Genomic DNA, 26,464 nt, shown 5'->3' on the forward strand with positions numbered 1-26,464 from the left:
GACAGTGACATGCAGAAGAATGAAACCAGACCACTTTTTTATACCATACACAAAAATAAACTCAAAATGAAGGAAAGACCTAAAGGTAAGACAGGAAACCATCCAAATCCTAGAGGAGAAAACAGGCAGCAACCTCTTTGACCTTGGCCGCAGCAACTTCTTACTTGACACGTCTCCAGAGGCAAAGGAAACAAAAGCAAAAAATGAACTACTGGGACCTCATCAAGATAAAAAGCTTCTGCACTGCTAAGGAAACAATCAACAAAACTAAAAGGCAACTGATGGAATAGAGAAGATATTTGCAAATGACATAACAGATAAAGAGTTAGTGTCCCAAATCTATAAAGTATCAAATTCAACAACCCCCCCCCAAAAAAAAACAAATAATCCAGTAAAAAATGGGCAGAAGACACGAATAGACAGTTTTCCAAGACAGTTTTCCATCCAATAGATGTCTTTCCAATAGACATCCAGATGGCTACAGACATATGAAAAGATGCTCAACATCACTCATCATCAGAGAAATACAGATCAAAACCACAATGAGATACCACCTCACACCTGAAAGAATGGCTAAAATGAACAACTCTGGAAATAAGAGATGTTGGTGAGGATGCAGAGAAAAGAGAACCCATTTGCCCTACTGGTGGGAATGCAAACTGTTGCAGCCACTCTGGAAAACAGTATGGAAGTTCCTCAAAAAATTAAAAATAGAACTACCCTATGACTCAGCAATTGCACTACTAGATACTTATCCAAAAGATACAAAAATGCTGATTCAAAGGGGCATATGCACCCCAATGTTTATAGCAGCACTATCAACAATAGCCAAAGTATGGAAAGAACCCAAATGTCCATCAACTGACAAATGGATGAAGATGTGGTACATGTATACAATGAAATATTACTTGGCTATCAGAAAGGATGAAATCTTGCCATTTGCAACAATGTAGATGGAACTAGGGTGCATTATACTAAGCAAAATAAGTCAGTCAGATAAAGATAAGTAACATATGATTTCACTCATATGTGGAATTTAAGAAACAAAACAGGTGAACATAGGAGAAGGGAAGGAAAACAAAATAAGATAAAAGCAGAGAGGGAGGCAAAGCATAAGAGGCTCTTAAATACAGAGAACAAACAGGGTTACTGGAAGGGGTATGGGTGGGGGTGTGGGCTAAATGGGTGATAGGCATTAAGGAGGGCACTTTCTGGGATGAGCACTGGGTGTTATATGTAAGTGAAGAATCACTGGGTTCTACTTCTGAAACTAACACTGCACTGTATGTTAACTAACTTGAATTTAAATTTAAAAAATATTTTAAAAGTGGAGGTTTGCTTCAAAGAAGTTTTTTCATTTATTCATGTATTCAATTATTTATGTATTTTTTTCCAGCAAGCACTTTTTAGTACTTCCTTTGTATTTAAAACTACGTTAGGTGCTATAAGGAATAGAATATTACATACAATATGCAATTCCTATCTCAGAATCCTTATAATCTACTTTAAGAGACTAGAAAATCATATGTCACCTTTTGAAATGGAAGGTGATTAACAAATAATTACATTCCAAAAGTGTTGTTCAGGGAATTCATCCTAGTAGACATGTGTTGAAGACTGAGGCTGTTAGATGCAGTTTCATGGAAAAGGCCAGAGAGAAACAGAAAAAAATTATGGACTGATTGTGGAAACTGCAGGTATGGCTGGAGCAACGAATGGGTGTGTGGCAATGCAACTGGGAGAGGGAATGTGGTGATGAAGCAGTGGGCAAAGGCCAGGTCATGAAGGCCTTTATGTTCTCTTAACCCCAAAATCTGTTGGAAGCCATGGCATAATTTTCCTGTTACCAAGTCATCCTGGAAATAATGTAGGTGGTAGAAAGGGATAGGGTGGCAATGGCTTATACAAGGCAGAGAGAAGCTATGAGTCTTCTAGATAATACAGATATGAAACATCAGAATATTGAAGCTACTATTTTTGGTTATTAAGTGAGTATCATGAGGTGGAAGGGGTTGAGTAAGATGTAGAAATAGAGTATTGGTCCTAGGATTCTTCCTTCCGAGATTGGAAGAAGATGGCACCATTAATTGAAAAAGAAAAAAGAGCTGATGAGCATAGCAAATTTGTGGTTAATCCAAGATTATTTGACTACACTGGGACTTTCAGTACATTGACCCCACCATTTTTTTTCATTATTCACTCTCTCAATCCATGTCCTCACTTTCTTTTTACCCAGCTCAGACTCCATGCCTAGCATTAAAATAACCCTCTTGTATATACCCATATATCCTTTTCCCCCTCTCCACCTTCTATTAATCACAATTTTCTACCTACTTCTTCCTCTGTACTTTAGTTGCTAATTGTATTGGGAGAAAAAGCATAATCATGCTCATTTGTCACACTATTTTTTAAAGCCTTCAGCACCTGAAATTCCCAGGCAGTCTCCCATCCAAGTACTAACCAGGCTAGATTCTGCTTAGCTTCCAAGATCAGACAAGATTGGGCACATTCAAGTTGGTATGGCCACAGACTCATTTGTCACACTTTGAAGTCAAAATCACAAATGCATAGCCGATTTTTACCATTGCTGGACAACTCTACAACATTTCCTTAATTTATATACTCCCTTACTCTTCCATACTACTAACCGTTTCACATATTTCCCTCCTTTCTGATTGAAATTTAAAAGCCCTTTCTTTAACTTCTATCTGAGGCTCTTCCCTCTCACTTCATTGGTAAGTCAACATATATGGCAAAAACTGCATACTGTCAAATTAGCCTTGAAAATTCCTTGGGAAGTTTCACATTGGAGACTGACATGTCTTCTCTTAAGAAGTCTAATACAACCAGTTTCTGCTCTGGCATTGGAAATTCCCTTAGGTTAGTATCCGCTAACGTATATAGACTACATTCACAGTCTTTAGTCATTATAATCGACAGCTAGGTGCTCACACTGTGAAAGCTGTATGAAAAGTGACTTCAGCTGGGGAAAGAGCATATTCGCCTCTCCCCTCTCACTCTGGGGCATAGGCTAACTGAGTGAAATGGAAGGAAAATGTTCATATAAATTTATATTTCTATAGCTTTCATCTCTCATTTTTTGGAGAATGGGAACTGATGAGTGTGAAATGTTAATTCACATTAAATAGCAGATGTATGATGTGACCCCGCTGAAAAATAGGATGCATTTTCTGCTACTTGTTAAATGTCATCATCTACTTAAAATGCTTAGCACAGTGCCTGGCATATAGTAAACAATAAGTGTAAGCTATTAGTAGTAGGAGTGTTAATATTCAAGAGTTGATGTCACAGCCAAGTGGAGAGGGCACATGAATAGGAAGATAAATGGTGGTATACGAGAAATACTAAGTAACTATTAGAGGTGCTTTAGAGCAGAGAGAGCTCACCATCAGATAAATCCTCAATGATTAGATTTAAAATGTTATGTATAAAAATGCATGAGATTATAACAGGAAGAAAGCTAGCAGCTGTCAACCAACAGTTCAGATCAGATACAGGATCTGAACACTGGAGATCATTTCCAGACCATTTCCAGAAAAATAAGCCACAAAATCAGAGTCTACACACATAATGCTTTATGGGTTTCACACGAGATGTTTGCCTTTGTTATCTGACTCATTTAATCCTCATGGAAGTTAGTTGATGAATGAGGATGGGAACACCTTCCCTTCCTACTAATGGAAGAAACTGTCCCTTGGAGGACTGTGACTTGCCTCGCCTCCTTCCACTCCATGTCAGAGCCTGAACAAGAGCTGCTTGGGTTCTCTGACTCTAAATCCAGCCCCTTAGCCATTGTTTCTTCCTGTTCTGCCTGCAACAATCATTCAAAGAGAATAGCATGTGCTCTGGTAACAAGAGCCAGGTTTAATATATTGCTAAAATATTTCGGTGCGTGGACAAGTCCATTTGAAAAGAACAAGAAAATCTTTAGAAAGTTGTGCAACCATCAATATTGTTATTCCATTAACTAGACATGCTGGTATCATCTTAATTTAAATATTTGTAAGCAGAAGAGAGATGCTCATTTTTATTCACAATGCCTTTCCTATCCCATCTGGCACAAGCAATTTCCTTGTGTGTGCCTTTAAACTGTGTTATAAAGAAATTAATTTTACCCTGAGGGCTTTCACTGTGAATCTCACAACCTTCATTCTGGTTATTTCTCAGTTTCATCATCAGTAACAAATTGTTCTTGTGGGGGGAATTGCGCCTGTCAATTTTTCTAGTTTAGCCCATCAAATCTTTCATTAGGTGTTGCCACTAACAAATAAATGCCTTTGTTTTCTTTCCAGAGTTGTTGGCAGCTATTATAATTATTTTATCAGAGAAACACAATTTGCATTGGTATATATTTATTAATTGGAAAATTACCTTTCAAATTAGTTTATAATGAGAATGATTATGTTTACTATCACTTAGACAAAGTGGTAAATAAAAGAGTCAATTCAAATAAAGTATGTGATTAATAATTAAAAATACAAATGTGTGTCTAGTAAAAATCTGCTGATGTATGACCTCAGCTTCCTAAAGGTCAAGGGCCTTTAGACAAAAGAATAGAAAAATGCTATTACTTTTATTAATTCTTTCTCAATTCACTCCTCTAAGCTGGACTTGGCTTTGTCATCAGGGCCATAAAGATAGACATGGCATAACTCCTGGCTTCAAAGAGGTCAGTCTAAAAATGTCACAATGTCAACAGCTATCAATTATTCAACATTTTCTACATAATGGGCAGAAGGCCACATTTTCTCACAATGTACATATATATTTTGTCATTTAAATCTCTTATTAACCTTGGAAGGAAAACACACTATAAGGAATGTGAAATTCGCAGAACTTACTCCCTGAAGGCTCTAGACCTAGGCAATAGCAGGAGGCTGTGAACCTCAGTCTCTTTCTCTGTCTGTGTCTGTCTCTGTCTCTCCTTCTGAAACTATGATGGAGATAAGAGCCAGAATAGTGGTGGAATCACCAGGCTATACAAGCACAAAAGAGCTTCTGCCTTACTTTACCTGACCCCTGCTCCTCAGAAGGTCCTGACTCTGAATGTTAGAGAAAAACTTATATGCATCGAGCTCACCATTTTCTAACATGAAACGAACGCTCACTGTCATTAGAATATCCTGGAGACAATGTGTGTGTCCACAGCATCCCTCTCCACAAATCACCAGGCATTGCTGAGGCTTTTGGTCACAGCTTAAAGATGTCATTGTGCTCTAAGCCTGGAGCCATGACCACTCAAACTCCCACTGTGGTATCAAACCCCATCTTTAGTTCAGATAAACATGTATTTCTGAACCCTAACTGTGTGCCAGGAACTGAACTAAGAGATAAATGAAGGATTAACACGTGATGTCTGCCCTCAGAAATTCTAAGGGAGGACACAGTTTAAGCACATTTTGATGAGGATGAAGAGCACAGTAGAAATTTATTCAAAGATGAATAGCAAATAAAATAAAATAAAATAAAACAATAAAATCTTTAAAAAAGAGAGAATGTTTGCCTTGCTTGGCATGGGGGCAGGAGGTGGGGGGAGGATCTAAGTAAAGAACGTTTAAACATTTAAGACAATCCTTAAAATATTTATCAAAAATCGAATTAAAGAGGTGATAAAAGTATAGACTGAGGTAGACAGATTAGATGTAAAGCCTAGTTTACTACTTCTCTTAGACCAAATTTCCTTACCTGAAAAAATATTAGTAATGACATCTACTTTTTTTGTTGTATATTTGATGCTAAAATGAGATAGTGTGTTAGTGCTCAGCACAGTATCTAGCACTTATTATTTGAGGCAGAATGTGTACATATAACAGAATTAGTATTTAAATTTTCAGGACACGTGCAATTTACCTTCAGAGATTCTGACTCATGCAGGATATAGGATACTAGGCTGTTCTGACAATTATTTTAGATAAGTATGGCCAATATTTGTGTTTCTGGAGGGGAAGAGAACATCAAAAATGCTAGTTTGTATAATCCTATGATTGACAAAATACCAGATAATACTGCTTTTTGGAGTTTTTAAGTTTATTTATTTATTTTGAGAGAGAGAGTGTGTGAGCAGGGAGAGGTAGAGGGGGTGGGGAGAGATCATCCCAAGCAGGCTCCATGCTGCCAGCACAGAGCCTGTCACGGGGCTCGATCCCACAGACTGTGAGATCATGACCTGAGCTGAAATCAAGAGCTGGATGCTTAACGGACTGAGCCACCCAGGCAGCCCTGCTTTTTCTTTTTTAATCATAGGGTTATTATGAACGCTTTAAGCTGGGAGACCTCACATACACTCAATATAAACCTGTATTGATGTGTCCTAGACCAGTATGTTCTTACATGCTGATGTGAGCGGACCGTAGTTCTTCTGTAATTGCCTACGGCACTACTGTATTGTGGGTTTCTCACAGCAGGGACCATGACTTTTGTCCTTGAATCTTCACTGCATGACATGTAGCATGTGCTTATTAATAAGTGACAGTTGAAGGGAAACTGATAACTTTTATCCACTTCAACATTATAAATTTCATTTTTTATGATATGTACATACATGACATAATTTCAGTTTCTAATCACAACATAATAGAATTATCGAGAAAATCACACTACTGAGGAAATTGATGTAATTAGCGTCCCTTTAAATTCACACTGTTATCACCAGCCTTTATTAGATACTCACGTACAACATGCAATGCTACTCTGTTTCTCCAAGAAGCTTATTTTTCTATTCTTTAGTCAAATAATCACTTTTTATTACTTTGCACGCCCCCTCCCACCACCACTTTATTATGCTGACCTTGTCTGATAAATCACAGATAAACAGAAGCCATGATATGGGAAGCACCCCCTCTTCCTATCACTAAGTCAACAAACTTGTCTGACACTGCACTTCTCTATTTCTACCCTTCAGTTGTGAGGGAGAAGCTCCCTACCCAGCTGAAGTCATTCCTTCACTCCATGTCCCTTTGCCACTCACTTTGAAAGGGCTGAGCTTCCTGATTATTCCCCCCGTCTTCCACATCATCAGTCTTTCCCTCTGTAATAAATTATTCCTGCTGGCATGCAAAGGTCGACCCCCAGCACACATCTTTAAACAATATCTCCTTACATCCTCTTTACCTGGTCCCCATTTTTCTGCTTACTTTCCTAGCCAAACTTCTTACAAGGGTTGTCAACACAAACTGTCTATACTTCTCCCAGAGGGTCACTCTTCAATCCCCTGCTATTTAGCTGCCATCCCCACCATTTCTCTAAAATTATCCTTGTCAAGGTGTCCAGTGACCCCCATGCTTTCTGCTCTCACTGGACCTTCAACCATGGACCGTCCCCTCACAAATTACTTTTCTTTCTTGGAATCTACAATACCACTTCACTCTAACTTTTCTCCTCTCTCTGCATTCTCCTTCTCAGAGATGTTCCTCCACTCTACAACTTCCCTTTCTCTCTACTCTCTTTCACTGGGTGATCTCATTCATTTCTAGGACTTTGAATATCATACATGTGCCAACAAGTCCCCAGTGTATATCAGTGACCCAAATCTTTCTTCTCATCTCAAACCCCATGAAGCTAAATCCATTTAACATACAAAAAAATGAAATACATGTGTTTTTTTTCTTTTAAGATTTATTTTTCCCTTTATGTTTCCTATTTCAGTAAGTGGCATGACATCCTACCCAAGTGCCCAAGCCACAAATCTAAACATTTTTAATGCCGCCTTCTTGTTTATGTTTATCAACAAATGATTTATATACCTTGAAAATGTATCCCTTCCTTTCCTTCTTTCCTGCCAGCATCTGGCACCAGGTCACCATTATCTTCCTTCCACCTGAACAACTGTAACAAGTCTCCTACTGGGACACTACACTTTCTTATTTTTCCCCTAATTCCCAATGCATTATTTATACACTGGCCAGTAATCTTTTGTAAAATCCCAATCAGATTATGAGACTCCTCTGCTTAGAACCCTTCTACATAATTCCATATTATTTATAATGAATATAAATTGCTTTTGATAGCCTACAAGGAACACTTTGATCTTATTTACATCTCCAGCTAATCTCTGGCTATTTCCTGCCTTACCCACTATACTGCAACACATAGGTGTTCTCTCAATTCATGAAACCATGAAAATCATTCCTGTTATAGGGCCTTTCTCTCCTTGGAATGTTCTCCCTCACTGTTTATGTAGTTAAATGCTTCACGTTCTCAAACTGCTTTCTGAGAAAATTTAAACATTACCCACATTACTAAGTAGGAAAAACACTCTTGAAAGCAACTTTTTCGTCTGTCATATTCATTGGTCAAATTCATCAGGAACCCATAGGGGAGGGGAAGGAAAAAAAAAAAGAGGTTAGAGTGGGAGAGAGCCAAAACATAAGAGACCCTTAAAAACAGAACAAACTGAGGGCTGATGGGGGGTGGGAGGGAGGGGAGGGTGGGTGATGGGTATTAAGGAGGGCACCTGTTGGGATGAGCACTGGGTGTTGTATGGAAACTAATTTGACAATAAATTTCATATATTTAAAAAAAAAGAATGAAAAAAAAAACAACAAATTCATCAGTTGGCGTCCATGTTGCCAATCCATTGGTTGTTTCTGAATCTTCTTCTTACTCGTTCTACCAACAACATTTGGCACAGCTTATCAGTCCCTCTTTTTTTTTTTTTTTTAAATGTTTATTTATTTTTGAGACAGAGAGAGACAGAGTGCAAGTGGGGGAGGGGCAGAGAGAGAGGGAGACACAGAATCCGAAACAGGCTCCGGGCTCTGAGCTGTCAGCATAGAGCCCGACGCAGGGCCCGAACCCACGGACCTCGAGATCATGACCTGAGCCGAAGTCGGACGCTCAACCAACTGAGCCATCCAGGCGCCCCAGTCCCTCTTTCTTAAAACATCTTACTTTGCTTTCTGGCAGGGGTATACTGGAGTTTGTTTTGCAAGAGACAACTGTTAATTGTTTGGAATTTTGCAAGCCTATTGTTGAATAATAATACATAGCGTAAAGTTGGCCATGGTAGAAGTTATGCCACAGAAATTGGTAAGCATTAGATATCAGGGCTTTTAATTTTAGATAGCTTTTTGTTAAACATTTACAGTCACGGTGTCGACTCTGGGACATTGCTCCTTTAGTTCTTCTCCTGCCTTGCAAAAGCATATTCCTGATCTTTCAACATTGGAATGCCCCAGGGTTATCAGTTCAGACCTATTCCAGGTTGTTTTGTTTTTTTTTTTTAATTTTTTTTAATCTATACTCATTTTCCAGGGGATTTTATCCAGACCCATGGTTTTAATTTTTTTTTTTTTCAACGTTTTTTATTTATTTTTGGGACAGAGAGAGACAGAGCATGAACGGGGGAGGGGCAGAGAGAGAGGGAGACACAGAATCGGAAACAGGCTCCAGGCTCTGAGCCATCAGCCCAGAGCCTGACGCGGGGCTCGAACTCACAGACCGCGAGATCGTGACCTGGCTGAAGTCGGACGCTTAACCGACTGCGCCACCCAGGCGCCCCCAGACCCATGGTTTTAAATGTCGTCTCCTTATTTGATAAAAATTTCTCCAACATTTTTATCTCTAGCTTTGATTGCTCTGCTGAACCTCACATTTCATCTAACTGCCTTGTTAACATCTGCATTCCAATGTCTAAATAAGCACCTCAAACTTAATATTTTGAAAATGAATATTTGACTTACCACCTCTCTTTCACACATGCTCCTCCAAAAGTCTTCCCCATGTCTCTGGGGTTACTTGATTATTCTCTTGCTTTGACACCTCATATCTAATCCATCAGCGAATCTGTTTTTTAATCCCACCTTCAAAGTATATCCTGAATCTGACTACTTTTTACCATCTTGCCTGCTGCCTTCCTACTTAAAGCACTATAGTTTCTTATCAAAATTTTTGCAGTAACCTCCTCACTAGTATTCCCACTCCACCCTTGCCTGACAGCAGTCTATTCTCCACTCACCAGCATTAAAAATCCTCTTGGCTTTCTGCCTCATTCAGTGGAAAATTCAAAGTGATCACTAGGACCCATTAGACCATATCAACCTGGCCCCTAGATGTCTATCTGAGTTATCTTCCACTGTCTCCCTCATTCTCTAGGCTCCAGACACACTGGTCCCACTGATGTTCCTGCAGGTTCTAAGAACACTTCAATAAAAACTTTTATACCTGCTGTCCTCTCAGACTAGAACATTCATTTCCTGGATATCTGTAGGGCTCATTTCTTTCTTTTTTTAAAAAATATAATTTATTGTCAAATTAGTTTCCATACAACACCCAGTGCTCGTCCCAACAAGTTGTAGAGCTCATTTCTTCCAGCTCTTTACTCAAATGTCACCTTATTAGAAAAGACTTCCATGATCAACCCCAATACTTTTATTTTTCTTTTATAACCTTTATCACACTGTGTCATAATACTACATTTGTGTGTTTGTCATGATTCTCTCCATTAGAATATAAACTCCAAGAGGTCAAAGATTTGATCTGTTTCATTTACTGCTCACTCCTCAACTCTTAGAACTGTGCCTGGCGCTTAGTAATTATTTACTGAGTAAGTGATGAATTAAAGTTTTTTGTGTATTTGTTTACTTTTGCTGAGTAATACGCTTCCACTCCATGAGAGCCCACCCAAAAAAAAAAAAAAAAAAATTAGATTTCTAATTAAATTATCACAGAAGCTAGCCCTAATATACCTCCTTATTCTTCCACCTAATTTTCCCACAGAACTAAATTCAGCGTATCAAAACTGAACTCATCATTCTACCCACTGAAACAAGTCTTTCTGGCTTTACTGCCTCCATTAGAACAATGTATCCTCTCAGTAATGTGAATTTCAGTATTTAAAGCTTTTCACCTTTTATTCTACTCCCTTACTGTAATGTCTTACATCAACAGATGCCAATATTAAATTATTACTTCTGTAAGGACGCTTTGTCTCTTTCTTTTCATTCCCATTGCCAGCACACCAGTTCAGAATTTTTTGTTTGAGGTATTTTAGTCATCTTTTAACTACTCTCTTGGTCTTTACCTGTGAGTGTTTTTTTTTTTTTATCACATTATTTACTAATTAATCACTCTACATTATAGCTCTCATACTCAAATCTTCAAATGTCTAAAATGATTTATTTTAGCTGCAGTGACCATATAATTTATTGTCCAAACAGGACACTTTGAAAGTGAAAGGGCACTGTCATTAATTACATTGGGACAGCAGGTATGAACCAGAATTCAACAAGCAAAGCAGGATATGTGGTCACCTTAACTTCCTGGGGAGTGTCATGCCTTTCTTCTTTCTGGAAGAAAAACTGTTTTTTCTGACATCCACTCCATCAACATAATTCAGTGATATAAATTGAATCATCTGAGCCAACATGAACATTCCATTCCTTTTGTTAGTAATTACTTTAGGAAGGAGCATGTGATGAATTTTAGCCTGTGAAATGTGAGAGGTAGCTGCTTCAGGGAGAGCGATTTCTGAAAGATGTTTCTATACACATATAAAGACAGTTCTTATTCTTCTGCTGGCTGATATCTTGTTTGGATATTTGATGCCTGGAGCCATAGTGGGCAACTTGTGATGATGAGGTGGCTGGCAGGAGACAAAGCTGATGTCCTGGCTTCAGCAGAAAGATGAAAACAACTTGATTCTTTGATTAAATCATTGAGATACTGAATCAACCAAACCTGGGGTACCCTGTATCCAAAAGGAAGGTAGTCTTCTGATTGTGTGAGGTAATAAATTTTGTTTATTGTTCAAATGAGTTATGACAGCATTTTCAGTTACTTGCATTCCCATTTGATGCAAATCTGTCTCTGTCTCTGTCTCTGTCTCTGTCTCTGTCTCTCTCTCTCTCTCTCTCTCATTTTCATGACCCTTCACCTTATGGCCTCTCTCCCCTCTCCCACCCCTACTTACTACAACCTATTCCAATACACTTCATTTTTTAAACCACATTGAAAGACTACAATCTCTTTTTGAAAATATTTTTTATTTCCTTTGACCAATCTTTGTGTAGGCTGCCCCACATTTCAGAAATACCCCCTGTTCGTTTCTGTATACTAATGTCCTTAGAGCAGTTCATCTCAGATATTATCTCAAGAACATTTCTTGATTGCTGAAATGGTCCTTATCTTTCTCTCTTTTGAACCTATGTTGCAATGAGTTCATACATCTTTCATCACCCAAATTTGACCCCATCCTATTACGTACAATCCTAAATCTTCCCCCCTACTCTTATTCTTCTCTGTAAACTTTAAACACCTGACACAGGATTTTGCATATGCAGGAAATATTTCTTAAATTGAAATTCTGAAAATATTTCACTATCTGTAGTTATTAGTGAGTTAAGTAATATTTTCTTATAATTTGCAAGGCACCACACTTAGAATACTTGGGTCTCTGCCCTCAAATCACTATCGTAAAATGCAGAATAAGAAAAAAAAAGAGTATCTAATGATTAACGCATTTTTTGATTGCAGAAACTTGCTACAAATAACGTAGTAATTCTTTTGCACATACCTGCCTAGGTAACTAATTGGCCAAAGTGATTCTTTTATTGGCAGTATATTTCTACAATATATATCAGACACTTTAAAGAGATAAATGGAATCTTGCCATACATGGTGCCAACTTCTTTATTGAATTAAAAGGGACAGGAGAAAATACAGAAACATGTATCAGTTTATGGTTCCGCATCTTACTCAGATGAAATGCCTCTGATTTAGCATGTTAATATTTTAAAGAGACTTGAAATTCTATATATGTTTCAGTTTGTTTGTTTGTTTGCAATTAATGCATTATACTTAGCATTACATATGCTTAGGTCAAAATCAGTCTTAAAAGACACCAGTTCCTTTATTTTAAAATACTGAATTTAGTAAGAGAGATAAAGGCAGGGGACAGGAAAGAACTTAACACTGAATGAGTGCCTAATATGTGCCAGGCACTATGTTAGGAACTTTGGGTACATTTTCTTATTTTATCCTGAGAATCCCAATCCTATGAATCCCAATCCTATGACTTAGGTTTTTTTATCTCCAGCTTACGAATGAGAAATTTGAGGCACAGAATAGTGCCCACAAATATAGTTGTCAAATAATAGAGCCAGGATTTGAATTCAGGTAATTGATTAAAGCCAGGCCAACTTTACCAAATATATAGGTAACCTAATATTTTGGATTTAAGGTCAAAAGCTATGTTTAGCAATAAAGAATTTTTAGGATATAAATTGAGGAACTCACAAGTTAGTAAAAGAGGCAAATGTTCACAAACAATATAAAGAAAAATCCAGTAAGACCATAGGAGTTCAAAACTGAAATGCTAAGGTATCTGAATTTAGATTCCCGTGAAGGATTGGGTTGGATAGGTTATTTATAAAGTGAGCACAGAAAGCACATGTGAAAGAATGCAAAGGGAGACAGGGAAGGGCAAAACATCTGTAAATGGTGCATTAATAAACAAATACTACGAGCTACTAGTGCTTAATCTCACTGGGAGCCTCTGAGGAATTGTGTGGAATGCACTTCAAAATTACTCTACTAGCAGCTGGGGAAGCTGGCATAGTTACCTACCCACTCTCTTCTCTCCTCGTGTGAGGATTATCCCAGGGAGGTGTTAAATTCCCAGCACTTCTGGGCTTCCTCGCTTTCTGAGCACTGGCACTGGAGAAAGCCCCAAGGCAGAGAGTCAGAGATGCAAGCACTGGAGGGGGGAACCTGTCAGACTGCACCCATGCACAGGCATAGGACCTTTCTGCTCCTCAGAGACGGATGGGGTGAGCAACAGTACAGCCACATGTGGGAATGTCAAGGAGAGAATGTTTAAGGAATATTGAGGGAACCAGGGAGACATCACAGAGAAGATGACTTCTAAACAGGGACATTGAAGGATGGGTAGAATCTAACTCCGCTAGGTATGGTGAGAAAGAGAAGCAGAAGAAAGTATAGTTGAGTTTTGTTCAATTTCAGTCTACCCTGACCTCCCAAGTTAAAATTGCCTCCCACCCTTCCTGCCATTCCTTACCACAATCCTGACTCCTCCCCACTTATTTGATGTACTGGTTTTCTACAGTAATCATTAATACACGATACAAATTATTTGTTTGTTATATTTATTGCTTACTGTCCATACTACTCACCTTCACTAGCATGTAAGATCCAAGAAGGCAGGGATGTTTGTCTGTTTTGCTCACTAATGTATCCTAAATACTTAGAACAGTGCCCAGCACTTAGTTGTTTAATAAATATTCATTGAGTGAAAGAATCAACCTTATCATTCAGCTCTTGAGCTACTGGATGCCTATCTCTAACTTTAATGAAGATGGAGAATCTGGAAAGAGAAGGAAGCATGAGAAAAAAATTAATGTATTTAGTGTGGGACCCGTTTGAATCCAACATACCTGTGAGACATCCCAGTCTTGTTTCAGTACCCTGAGGAAGGGAGAAGGGCGGCAATCTAAGCGTGCTTACCACTCTGTGTCTGCTGTTTTAACATGATATGCAGCATCTTTTCAAGGATCTTTTTCCTCAGGAAATTATCTGTATTTATAGTATTAATATACTCTAGTAGGCATGATAATCTCACATTTTTCTGGCATCATCTATCCTCAAGGGCTTCTAGGCTTCTGTGCTGAGAAGTTATTTCTCTTGCAGCCTTGCATTTACTTCTTTAAACTGAGAGCATCTGTTACAGGAGCTGATTCTACTTGGCAGCTTGCACTCACTCAATAGTGCCCTTAACATCACTACTAAACTCAGGAGTCTGCTTTCCCTGGGACTCACTCTTCTGCCCTAATATGTCAGAGGATTTTCCTCCCACACTGGGTGGAACTGTGAGATACAAAGGCTTTAGATGTGGACACTGTCTTTTGATTTTGTGTTCTAAGCAGTCTTACAAGCAAGATTATCTCTTGGCTAGAACTGATACATATGCTAGTTCTTGGAGATCAGACAGACGTAATATATGTTTAGTCATAGCCCATGTCCATTTCTGACATCAAGTTTACACCTGCTTCACCTTGGAAAAATGAAATCCACTTATATAGAGCACCATAATTTGGAAATTTTCTTAATTACATTGCTGTTTACCTTTGTGCTAATGATGAAGAAATGGTTTATTAAGCAAATTAATAGAGGAAAACCATTGTGAACAGAATGCGTAAAGTTTATAACTAATTCAAGGAAGAAATTTTAAGCAACCTCGAATACTTTAGAAACATCATTTACATGTAAATACCTGGGGTAATAGGCTAATTACAATAGTTTTTATTTCTTCATTGAAACTGTTTCCCTAAAGCATTCTCTTAAACTGCATTTTCATATTCTATCATCTAGTTTCCTCGAAAGTATAACAAGTGGGTTTTTAAATTTTCAATAATTTCGATTTGTCACCGATTATGCTTCCACCCAATTAATGAGGTTTGCCAACAGTGGATTCACCAGTGATGATGCAACGTCATCAGATAAAAATATCAAAGCCCAGTGGTAAATCTAGACATCAAGCAATTCCAGATTTTATAGAGTTGTGTGAAAAGAAAGGAAAAGCACTGAGTGGATTTTATTTAAGCCAGCTGCTGCAGAGTCCCCTCCTGGACTACAGCACAGCAGGGGGCGGCCAAAACTATGAAAAGCAATCCTTTGATGGAATGCTGTGCCTTTAGTTGGTGAAGAATGAAACACATAAAATGTTACCGCCCTTTGATGACTTGCTGCAAGTGTCTCATTGTCTGACCACTGATGTTTCCATTGCCTCTTTCACACTGCAATCTCTAATGTCTTTTTATCTTAATAAATACAAGTGCTAAAAGCCATCTCTTATGAATATGGTGTGGCTGTTTTCCTCCCTCCAGTTTTGGTTCTGTCTCTACTTTAGCCAGAAGCTGTCTTTATGTATCTACTTCACATGAAATTGTTTTCAAAAAGAATTTGAAAAAACATGTCTTTAGTGTATTTCCTAGTACCAATTTCTCTTTGGTCACATTTTTTTTTAATTCTACAAAGAAAACTTACAAACCAAAGATGGGTGGGAAACAGACATGCTGAGGAAAATTACTGACTGGGACACTGGTGAAATTAGAGCAGTGTGAATGGTCCAGGCTTACACAGGGCTGATCGGTTGTGTCTGTGCCCAAATTAGCTTCAGCATCAACTAAACAACTGAGTAAGACAATTTAGTTGTTCATGCTTGGCTTAAACTCTTCTCTGTTAGATCCACACTGAGACTCCTACACTGATTCAGAGACTCCCTGGATCTGTTTCTTCAGTAACAATATTTTGTCTCCTACAGAGTGTAGAGGAAGTTCTTCATAACATTTTCATAAACATTTTCATTTACCCTACCCACTTCTTCCCTCCTGACCTTTGTGGTAAGTGATGCTTCTGATTGTTTAGGCCTTTCCAGAATGCTATGGAGAAAGCAATAATCTTGTTCTCATGGTATCTCTCTGCAAACTCTTAGATTTGAAATTTTTCATTCTGTTACATCAGGTGCTACTCCACTCCCATTTCCATGTTCCTACGTTTGACCTTAGAGTTAGAGAAATTATCTAGACTATGTGTTTAGAGTATGTATTTCTGTCTCTTATTCTCCTTATTGCTTGTGGTTTTCATAAGGAAAGGAAATTGAAACCTGAAGTTGAGCATTCTTTCTTAGAAACATCTGAAATTAGGTGTTAGGTGAAACAGGGATGAAGGGAATGGCATTCCAGGAAAAAGGCAATAATAACACAGTTTCTAGCTACTGTCAGGTGTAATTGTGGTAGCAGAATATTGTCATACCTATCTTATATTTATTTTTTAAATTTATTTACGTTTTTATTTTAATTCCAGTTTATTAACATATAGTGTTATATTAATTTCAAGTGTACAATATAGTGATTCAACAGTTCCATACATCACCCTGGGCTCATCACAATGAATGCACACCTTAATCCCCATCCCATATTTAACCCATCCCCTCCTCCCAACCATCAGTTTGTTCCCCATAATTAAGAGTCTGTTTCTTGCTTTGTCTTTTTCTGTATTATTTTTTTTCTTTTGCTTGTTTGTTTTGTTTTGTAAGTTTCACATTCGTGGACTCATGGTATTTGTCTTTCTGACTGAGCTATTTCACTTAGCATCATATACTCCAGCTTCACAAGTATATATATGAGTATATGTAGAGTATATTCATTATAAACTCTAGCTTTTTGCAAATGGCAAGATTTCATTCTTTTTTCATGGCTGAATAATATTCCATTGTGTATATGTATGTGTGTGTATATATATATATACACACATATATGTATATATATGTATATATACACATATATACATATATATATGTATATATGTGTATATATATATATATATCACATCATCTTTTTCATTCTTCAGTCAATGGACACTTGGGCTACTTTCACATTTTGGCTATTGTAAATAATGCTGCTACAAACATAGGGGTGCACATATATCTTTGAATTACTGTTCTTGTATTCTTTGGGTAACTACCCAGTAATGCAATTTCTGGATCATAACATTGTTCTCTTTTTAACTTTTTGAGGACCCTCCATACTGTTTTCCACAGTCTACATTCCCATGAACAATGTAAGAGGGTTCCTTTTTCTCCACATCCTTGCCAATACCTGTTGTTTCTTGCGTTGTTGATTGTAGCCATTCTCATAGGTAGTATCTCATTGTAGTTTTGATTTGTATTTCCCTGATGATAAGTGATGATGAGCATATTTTCATGTGTCTGTTGGCTGTCACCTCCATATCTTAATCACCAGAATATACCTTACATGGCAGAAGGGACTTTTCAGGTGTGATTAACTTAAGGATCTTCAGATGAGGGGAGTATCCTGAGTTATTCAGGTGGATCCAATCTAATCACAAGGTGATTAAAAGGTAAAAAAAAAAAGGGGGGGGGGAGGGGTGTAGAAAAGGGAAGATCAGAGAAGATGACCAGAAGCAGAAGTCAGAGAGAATCAAGATTTGAGGAAAGCACACTCCTGGGCTTGAACATGGAGGAATGGGTCATAAACCCAGGAATGCAGGTGGCATCTAGGAGCTAGAAAAGTCAAGGAAATGGATTCCCCTTGAGCCTCCAGAAGAAATGTGCCCTACTGACCCATTTTGGACTTCTGACGTTCAGAAATTGTAAGACAATAAATATGTATTGTTTTAAGCCACTAAATCTGTAGTATTTTTTTTAATATTTATTTCTGAGAGAGAGAGAGCATGAGCTAGCAGAGTGGGGGGAGGCAGAGGGAGGGCGACAGAGAGAAATTGTAAGACAATGAATTTGTGTTGTTTTAAGCCACTGCATTTGTAGTAATTTTTTTTTTTTTCTTTTCAACGTTTTTTTTTTTATTTATTTTTGGGACAGAGAGAGACAGAGCATGAACGGGGGAGGGGCAGAGAGAGGGAGACACAGAATCGGAAACAGGCTCCAGGCTCCGAGCCATCAGCCCAGAGCCCGACGCGGGGCTCGAACTCACGGACCGCGAGATCGTGACCTGGCTGAAGTCGGACACCCAACCGACTGCGCCACCCAGGCGCCCCTGTAGTAATTTTTTTTTATGTGTGTTTATTTTGAGAGAGAGAGGGCGTGAGTGGGGTAGGGGCAGAGAGTGAGAGGGGACACGGGATCCAAAGCGGGTTCTATGCAGACAATAGAGAGCCCAATGCAGGGCTGGAACTCATGAACTATGAGATAATAACCTGAGCCACAGTTGGATGCTTAACTGACTGAACCTCCCAGGTACCCTTAAATTTATACTAATTCTTTGGCAGCATTAAAAAACGAATAGTACACATAGGGAAAACTAAAGGGAGGAAAGGTGAGTGTGCAGTGAGGTAGAAGATAGTGAAGTGTCTGGTATGTCAAGCTAAGAAATTTAAATTTTATCCTGAATGACATTAATGTCCACTGAGAGATTTTAGGCAGAGAGATTTCACAATTAGCTTTGCACTTTAAGCTTTCCACTCCAACAACCATTGGGATGGAGGAAGGGCCGAAATTAGAAGTAAGTTGATTTGGTGACTATCTCCATAATACAGCCAACAAATGCTATGTTTATTAGCTAAACTAGTCAATGAAATGGAGAAAGAGTAATAAGCTGAAGATACACTAAGGAAGTAGAATGATTAAATATGGAGTAACTAAAAAGTAGAATTCTAAGTGACTCATAAATTCTGTGATTGGGAGGATGTTTTTATTTTTCTTGGAGATAAAAAAATAGAAAAGAGGTATTATATTTGGTAAAGGTGCAAGTTTGATTTTAGATGTTCTGTTTAGATATTCTGTGCCTATAAGTTGACAAGTAAAAAGATATTCAGTGGCAGTTGGATATATGAGAAATGGATTAGGATTGTTGACACACAAAGATAGAAAATAAATAACAAGCAGGAAGGAATTATAATGAACAATAATTTAAGGAAGATTCCCATTTCTTTTGACTTCATTTATATCCAAAACTTTTACTAATATTTATAAACCAACAATTCCAAATTTATAACTCTAGCTCTAGTGCTTATAATCTAACCTGAGCTGGGATCCTTACTTAACTATTTTCTGGAGAACACTACCTTGACATTTAAAGGCTTATTAAATCTTACATTTTATCTTCCTGGTTAATAGAACTACCACTCCTGGGTTTCTAAGCCAGAAATCTCATGTCCTCTTCAACAACTCCTGCTCTCTCACTCATATCAAATCCATCACCAATTCCTGTCCATTCTACTTCTCAGATATCTCTGGAACCTATTCCATCCACTCTCTATCCACTGCCATTTCTTTGTTTAAGACTCCCAGAATAACTTTTTACTCATTAATGCATCTTCTTCCCTCCAGTCCATCCACTGCACTAGCACGGAGGGGACATGATAATAACATTGCTCCAACATGGCATCAGGTCCCCACAAAATCCCTTTGAGGCAGGAAAGAGACACCTTGCTTTCTCTCCTTTTATCAGGGGGCAGATTCCCTTGTAGGGACTGTACCCTTCCAAGCACATTATTGACCAGGACCAGGTCAGATGTTCACTCCTTCACCATCCACTAACATAGGGAAATGATTAGTGTAGATTACTCATGCTTAGTTTTATGAACTTAGCATGTTACCCATGACATAAACCAGGCTTTTTTAAATGAAAGGAGAAAAAGGTGTGTGAATAAGGATGATGGTTTATAGACAACCAACACCTGCTGCGTCTGGAAATCAAAAAAAAGCAAGATGGGGGGAAGAGTCAGCTGCACCTGATGGTCCTTTGCAAGGCAGGCCTGCCCTGACCAAAAAATGGAGGCCATTAACCCAGTGCTGTTCTATGAACCAAACTTGGACATCTGATCACTATATTCCACTACCCAGTAAGAACTGATAAAGAGTTGCTGACTCTAAATGGACATAGAAGGAGATTTCACAAGGATATATATGGAGGTTAAATGAAAATGTTAGAATATGAAGTAAATTTGTGAAATACTGTTCTTCCTACATTTTGCTGTCAAGACTGATCTTGAGGATCCTGGGAAGATGGCGGTGTAAGAGGATGCTGGGCTCACCGTGCATCCTGCTGATCACTTAGATTCCACCTACACCTGCCTAAATAACCCAGAAAACCGCCAGAAGACTAGCAGAATGGAGTCTCCGGAGCCAAGCGCAGACGAGAGGCCCACAGAAGAGGGGCCCCTCCCGAAGCGGATCTCTGAAGGAAAAGCAAGCTGAGCCTGCCCCTCCTGCCCCTGTGCACCCTACCGATCCACCCCAGCTAATACGCCAGATCCCCAGCACCACAAGCCTAGCAGTGTGCAAGTAGCCCAGACAGGCCAGCCACCCCACAGTGAATCCCGCCCCTAGGAGAGGGAAGAGAAGGCACACACCAGTCTGACTGTGGCCCCAGTGGTGGGCTGGAGGCAGACATCAGGTCTGACTGTGGCCCCGCCCACCAATGCAAGTTATTCAAGACAGCACAGGGGAAGTGCCCCACAGTCTCCCACCACTCCAGGGATTATCCAAAATGATGAAATGGAAGAATTCCCCTCAGAAAAACATCCGGGAAATAACAACAGCTAACGAGCTGATCAAAAACGATTTAAACAATATAACAGAAAGTGAATTTAGAATAATAGTCATAAAATTAATCGCTGGGCTTGAAAACAGTATAAAGGACAGCAGAGAATCTCTTGCTACAGAGATCAAGGGACTGAAAAACAGCCAGGAGGAGCTAAAAAATGCTATCAATGAACTGCAATAAAATGGAGAAAACTAAAATAAAATGGAGATAACTACGGCTCGGAATGAAGAGGCAGAGGAGAGAATAGGTGAACTAGAAGATAAAATTATGGAAAAAGAAGAAGCTGAGAAAAAGAGAGATAAAAAAATCCAGGAGTATGAGGGGAAAATTAGAGAACTAAGTGATGCACTAAAGAGAAATAATATACACATAATTGGTATTCCAGAGGAGGAAGAGAGAGGGAAAGGTGCTGAAGGGGTACTTGAAGAAATAATAGCTGAGAACTTCCCGGATCTGGGGGAGGAAAAAGGCATTGAAATCCAAGAGACACAGAGAACTCCCTTCAGACGTAACTTGAATCGATCTTCTGCACGACATATCATAGTGAAACTGGCAAAATACAAGGATAAAGAGAAAATTGTGAAAGCAGCTAGAGATAAACGTTCCCTAACATGTAAAGGGAGACCCATAAGACTCGGGACCGATCTCTCTCCTGAAACTTGGCAGGCCAGAAAGGAATGGCAGGAGATCTTCAATGTGATGAACAGAAAATTTATGCAGCCGGGAATCCTTTATCCAGCAAGTCTGTCATTTAGAATAGAAGGAGAGATAAAGGTCTTCCCAAACAAAAAAAAACTGAAGGAATTCGTCACCACTAAACCAGCCCTACAAGAGATCCAAGGGGGATCCTGTGAGACAAAGTACCAGAGACATCGCTACAAGCATGAAACCTATAGACATCACAATGACTCTAAACCCATATATTCTATAATAACACTGAATGTAAATGGACTAAATGCGCCAATCAAAAGACATAGGGTATCAGAATGCATAAACAAACAAGACCCATCTATTTGCTGTCTACAAGAGACTCATTTTAGACCTGAGGACACCTTCAGATTGAGAGTGAGGGGATGGAGAACTATTTATCATGCCACTGGAAGTCAAAAGAAAGCTGGAGTAGCCATACTTATATCAGACAAACTAGACTTTAAATCAAAGGCTGTGACAAGAGATGAAGAAGGGCATTATATAATAATCACAGGGTCTATCCATCAGGAAGAGCTAACAATTATCAATGTCTAGGCGCCGAATACGGGAGCCCCCAAATATATAAAACAATTACAAACATAAGCAACCTTATTGATAAGAATGTGGTCATTGCAGGGGACTTTCACACTCCACTTACATAAAAGGATAGATCATCTAGACACACGGTCAATAAAGAAACAAGGGCCCTGAATGATACATTGGATCAGATGGACTTGACAGATATATTTAGAACTCCGCATCCCAAAGCAACAGAATATACTTTCTTCTCAAGTGCACATGGAACATTCTCCAAGATAGATCACATACTGAGTCACAAAACAGCCCTTCATAAGTATACAAGAATTGAGATCATACCATGCATACTTTCAGACCACAATGCTATGAAGCTTGAAATCAACCACAGGAAAAAGTCTGGAAAACCTCCAAAAGCATGGAGGTTAAAGAACATCCTACTAAAGAATGAGTGGGTCAACCAGGCAATTAGAGAAGAAATTAAAAAATATATGGAAACAAATGAAAATGAAAATACAACAATCCAAACGCTTTGGGATGCAGTGAAGGCAGTCCTGAGAGGAAAATACATTGCAATCCAGGCCTATCTCAAGAAACAAGAAAAATTCCAAATACAAAATCTAATAGCACACCTAAAGGAAATAGAAGCAGAACAGCAAAGACAGCCTAAACCCAGCAGAAGAAGAGAAATAATAAAGATCAGAGCAGAAATAAACAATATCGATTCTAAAAAAACTGTAGAGGAGATCAATGAAACCAAGAGTTGTTTTTTTGAAAAAATAAACACAATTGATAAACCTCTAGCCAGGCTTCTCAAAAAGAAAAGGGAGATGACCCAAATAGATAAAATCATGAATGAAAATGGAATTATTACAACCAATCCCTCAGAGGTATGAGCAATTTTCAGGGAATACTATGAAAAATTATATGCCAACAAACTGGACAACCTGAAATAAATGGACAAATTTCTAAACACCCACACTCTTCCAAAACTCAATCAGGAGGAAATAGAAAGCTTGAACAGACCCATAACCAGCGAAGAAACTGAATCAGTCATCAAAAATCTCGCAACAAATAAGAGACCAGGACCAGATGGCTTCCCAGGGGAGTTCTACCAGACATTTAAAGCAGAGATAATACCTATCCTTCTCAAGCTATTCCAAAAAATAGAAAGGGAAGGAAAACTTCCAGACTCATTCTATGAAGCCAGTATTACTTTGATTCCTAAACCAGACAGAGACCCAGTAAAAAAAGAGAACTACAGGCCAATATCCCTGATGAATATGGATGCAAAAATTCTCCATAAGATACTAGCAAATCGAATTCAACAGAACAGCATATAAAAAGAATTATTCACCATGATCAAGTGGGATTCATTCCTGGGATGCAGGGCTGGTTCAACATTCGCAAATCAATCAACGTGATACATCACGTTAATAAAAGAAAAGATAAGAACCATATGATCCTGTCAATCGATGCAGAAAAGGCCTTTGACAAAATCCAGCACCGTTTCTTCATAAAAACCCTCGAGAAAGTCGGGATAGAAGGAACATACTTAAACACCATAAAAGCCATTTATGAAAAGCCCACAGCTAACATCATCCTCAATGGGGAAAAACGGAGAGCTTTTCCCCTGAGATCAGAAACACGACAGGGACGTCCACTCTCACCGCTGTTGTTTAACATAGTGTTGGAAGTTCTAGCATCAGTAATCAGACAACAAAAGGAAATCAAAGGCATCAAAATTGGCAAAGATGAAGTTAAGCTTTCACTTTTTGCAGATGACATGATATCATACATGGAAAATCCAATAGACTCCACCAGAAGTCTGGTAGAACTGATACATGAATTTAGCAAAGTTGCAGGATACAAAATCGATGTACAGAAATCAGTTGCATTCTTATACACTAACAATGAAGCAACAGAAAGACAAATGAAGAAACTGATCCCATTCACAATTGCACCAAGAAGCATAAAATACCTAGGAATAAATCTAACCAAAGATGTAAAAGATCTGTATGCTGAAAACTATAGAAAGCTTATGAAGAAAATTGAAGAAGATGTAAAGAAATGGAAAGACATTCCGTGCTCATGGATTGGAAGAATAAATATTGTCAAAATGTCAATACTACCCAAAGCTATCTACACATTCAATGCAATCCCAATCAAAATTGCACCAGCATTCTTCTCGAAACTAGAACAAGCAATCCTAAAATTCATATGGAACCACAAAAGGCCCCGAATAGCCCAAGTAATTTTGAAGAAGAAGACCAAAGCAGGAGGCATCACAATCCCAGACTTTAGCCTCTACTACAAAGCTGTCATCATCAAGACAGCATGGTATTGGCATAAAAACAGACACATTGACCAATGGAATAGAATAGAAACCCCAGAACTAGACCCACAAACGTATGGCCAACTCATCTTTGACAAAGCAGGAAAGAACATCCAATGGAAAAAAGACAGTCTCTTTAACAAATGGTGCTGGGAGAACTGGACAGCAACATGCAGAAGGTTGAAACTAGACCACTTTCTCATACCATTCACAAAAACAAACTCAAAATGGATAAAGGACCTGAATGTGAGACAGGAAACCATCAAAACCCTAGAGGAGAAAGCAGGAAAAGACCTCTCTGACCTCAGCTGTAGCAGTCTCTTACTCGACACATCCCCAAAGGCAAGGGAGTTAAAAGCAAAAATAAATTACTGGGACCTTATGAAGATAAAAAGCTTCTTCACAGCAAAGGAAACAACCAACAAAACTAAAAGGCAACCAACGGAATGGGAAAAGATATTTGCAAATGACATATCGGACAAAGGGCTAGTATCCAAAATCTATAAAGAGCTCATCAAACTCCACACCCGAAAAACAAATAACCCAGTGAAGAAATGGGCAGAAAACATGAATAGACACTTCTCTAAAGAAGACATCCAGATGGCCAACAGGCACATGAAAAGATGCTCAACGTCGCTCCTCATCAGGGAAATACAAATCAAAACCACACTCAGATATCACCTCACGCCAGTCAGAGTGGCCAAAATGAACAAATCAGGAGACTATAGATGCTGGAGAGGATGTGGAGAAACGGGAACCCTCTTGCACTGTTGGTTCAGCCACTCTGGAAAACAGTGTGGAGGTTCCTCAAAAAATTAAAAATAGACCTACCCTATGACCCAGCAGTAGCACTGCTAGGAATTTACCCAAGGGATACAGGAGTACTGATGCATAGGGGCACTTGTACCCCAATGTTTATAGCAGCACTCTCAACAATAGCCAAATTATGGAAAGAGCCTACATGTCCATCACCTGATGAATGGATAAAGAAATGGTGGTTTATATACACAATGGAGTACTACAGGGCAATGAGAAAGAACGAAATATGGCCCTTTGTAGCAACATGGATGGAACTGGAGAGTGTTATGCTAAGTGAAATAAGCCATACAGAGAAAGACAGATACCATATGGTTTCACTCTTATGTGGATCCTGAGAAACGTAACAGAAACCCATGGGGGAGGGGAAGGAAAAAAAAAAGAGTTTAGAGTGGAAGAGAGCCAAAACATAAGAGACTCTTAAAAACTGAGAACAAACTGAGGGTTGATGGGGGGTGGGAGGGAGGGGAGGGTGGGTGATGGGTATTGAGGAGGGCACCTTTTAGGATGAGCACTGGGTGTTGTATGGAAACCAATTTGACAATAAACTTCATATATTGAAATAAATACATACATACATACATACATACATACATACATACATACGTAAAAAGAAAAAGCAAGATGGTAACTTTCTTCCAAATGTAAAAAATAAATAAAGAGAAAGAAATGCTTAAATACACTGGTTAAACAGTGACATGCATCTTTATTTTTAAGAAGGTTCTTTCAACACTCATTCTGATAAAGTTTTTATATTGCTGGAAAATATGTGCATTGAATTCCCAATAATTATATTTGCATAAAGATACAGAGGAATGGATCAAGATAGTGATACATTTTTATATTTAAACATGGGAAAACACATGTGCACACATGGGGTTAGATCTATGCTCATCTAAATAGACATCATACAGTTCACCTCATGTCATTCATCTAAAGGTCAGGCATAGTGCATTCAAAAAATTATTTGATCTCCATATGACTGTCACTCTTTTCATATTCATTCTAGAAGCTTAATCTAACACAT

General features: G+C 38.6%; 1 long non-coding RNA gene and 1 pseudogene across 1 annotated transcript in view; one reads left to right on the forward strand and one right to left on the reverse strand.

Moving 5' to 3' along the window:
• The window catches only part of LOC122205033, a 92,703-nt gene that overhangs the window by 60,822 nt on the left and 5,417 nt on the right, over positions 1-26,464 (forward strand). The gene's annotated exons all lie outside the window — the stretch shown is intronic.
• LOC122205748 lies at positions 2,413-2,531 on the reverse strand (annotated as a pseudogene).

This window comes from Panthera leo, chromosome D4 (assembly GCF_018350215.1).
Source record: "Panthera leo isolate Ple1 chromosome D4, P.leo_Ple1_pat1.1, whole genome shotgun sequence".
In the NCBI taxonomy this organism is placed as follows: Eukaryota; Metazoa; Chordata; class Mammalia; order Carnivora; family Felidae; genus Panthera; species Panthera leo.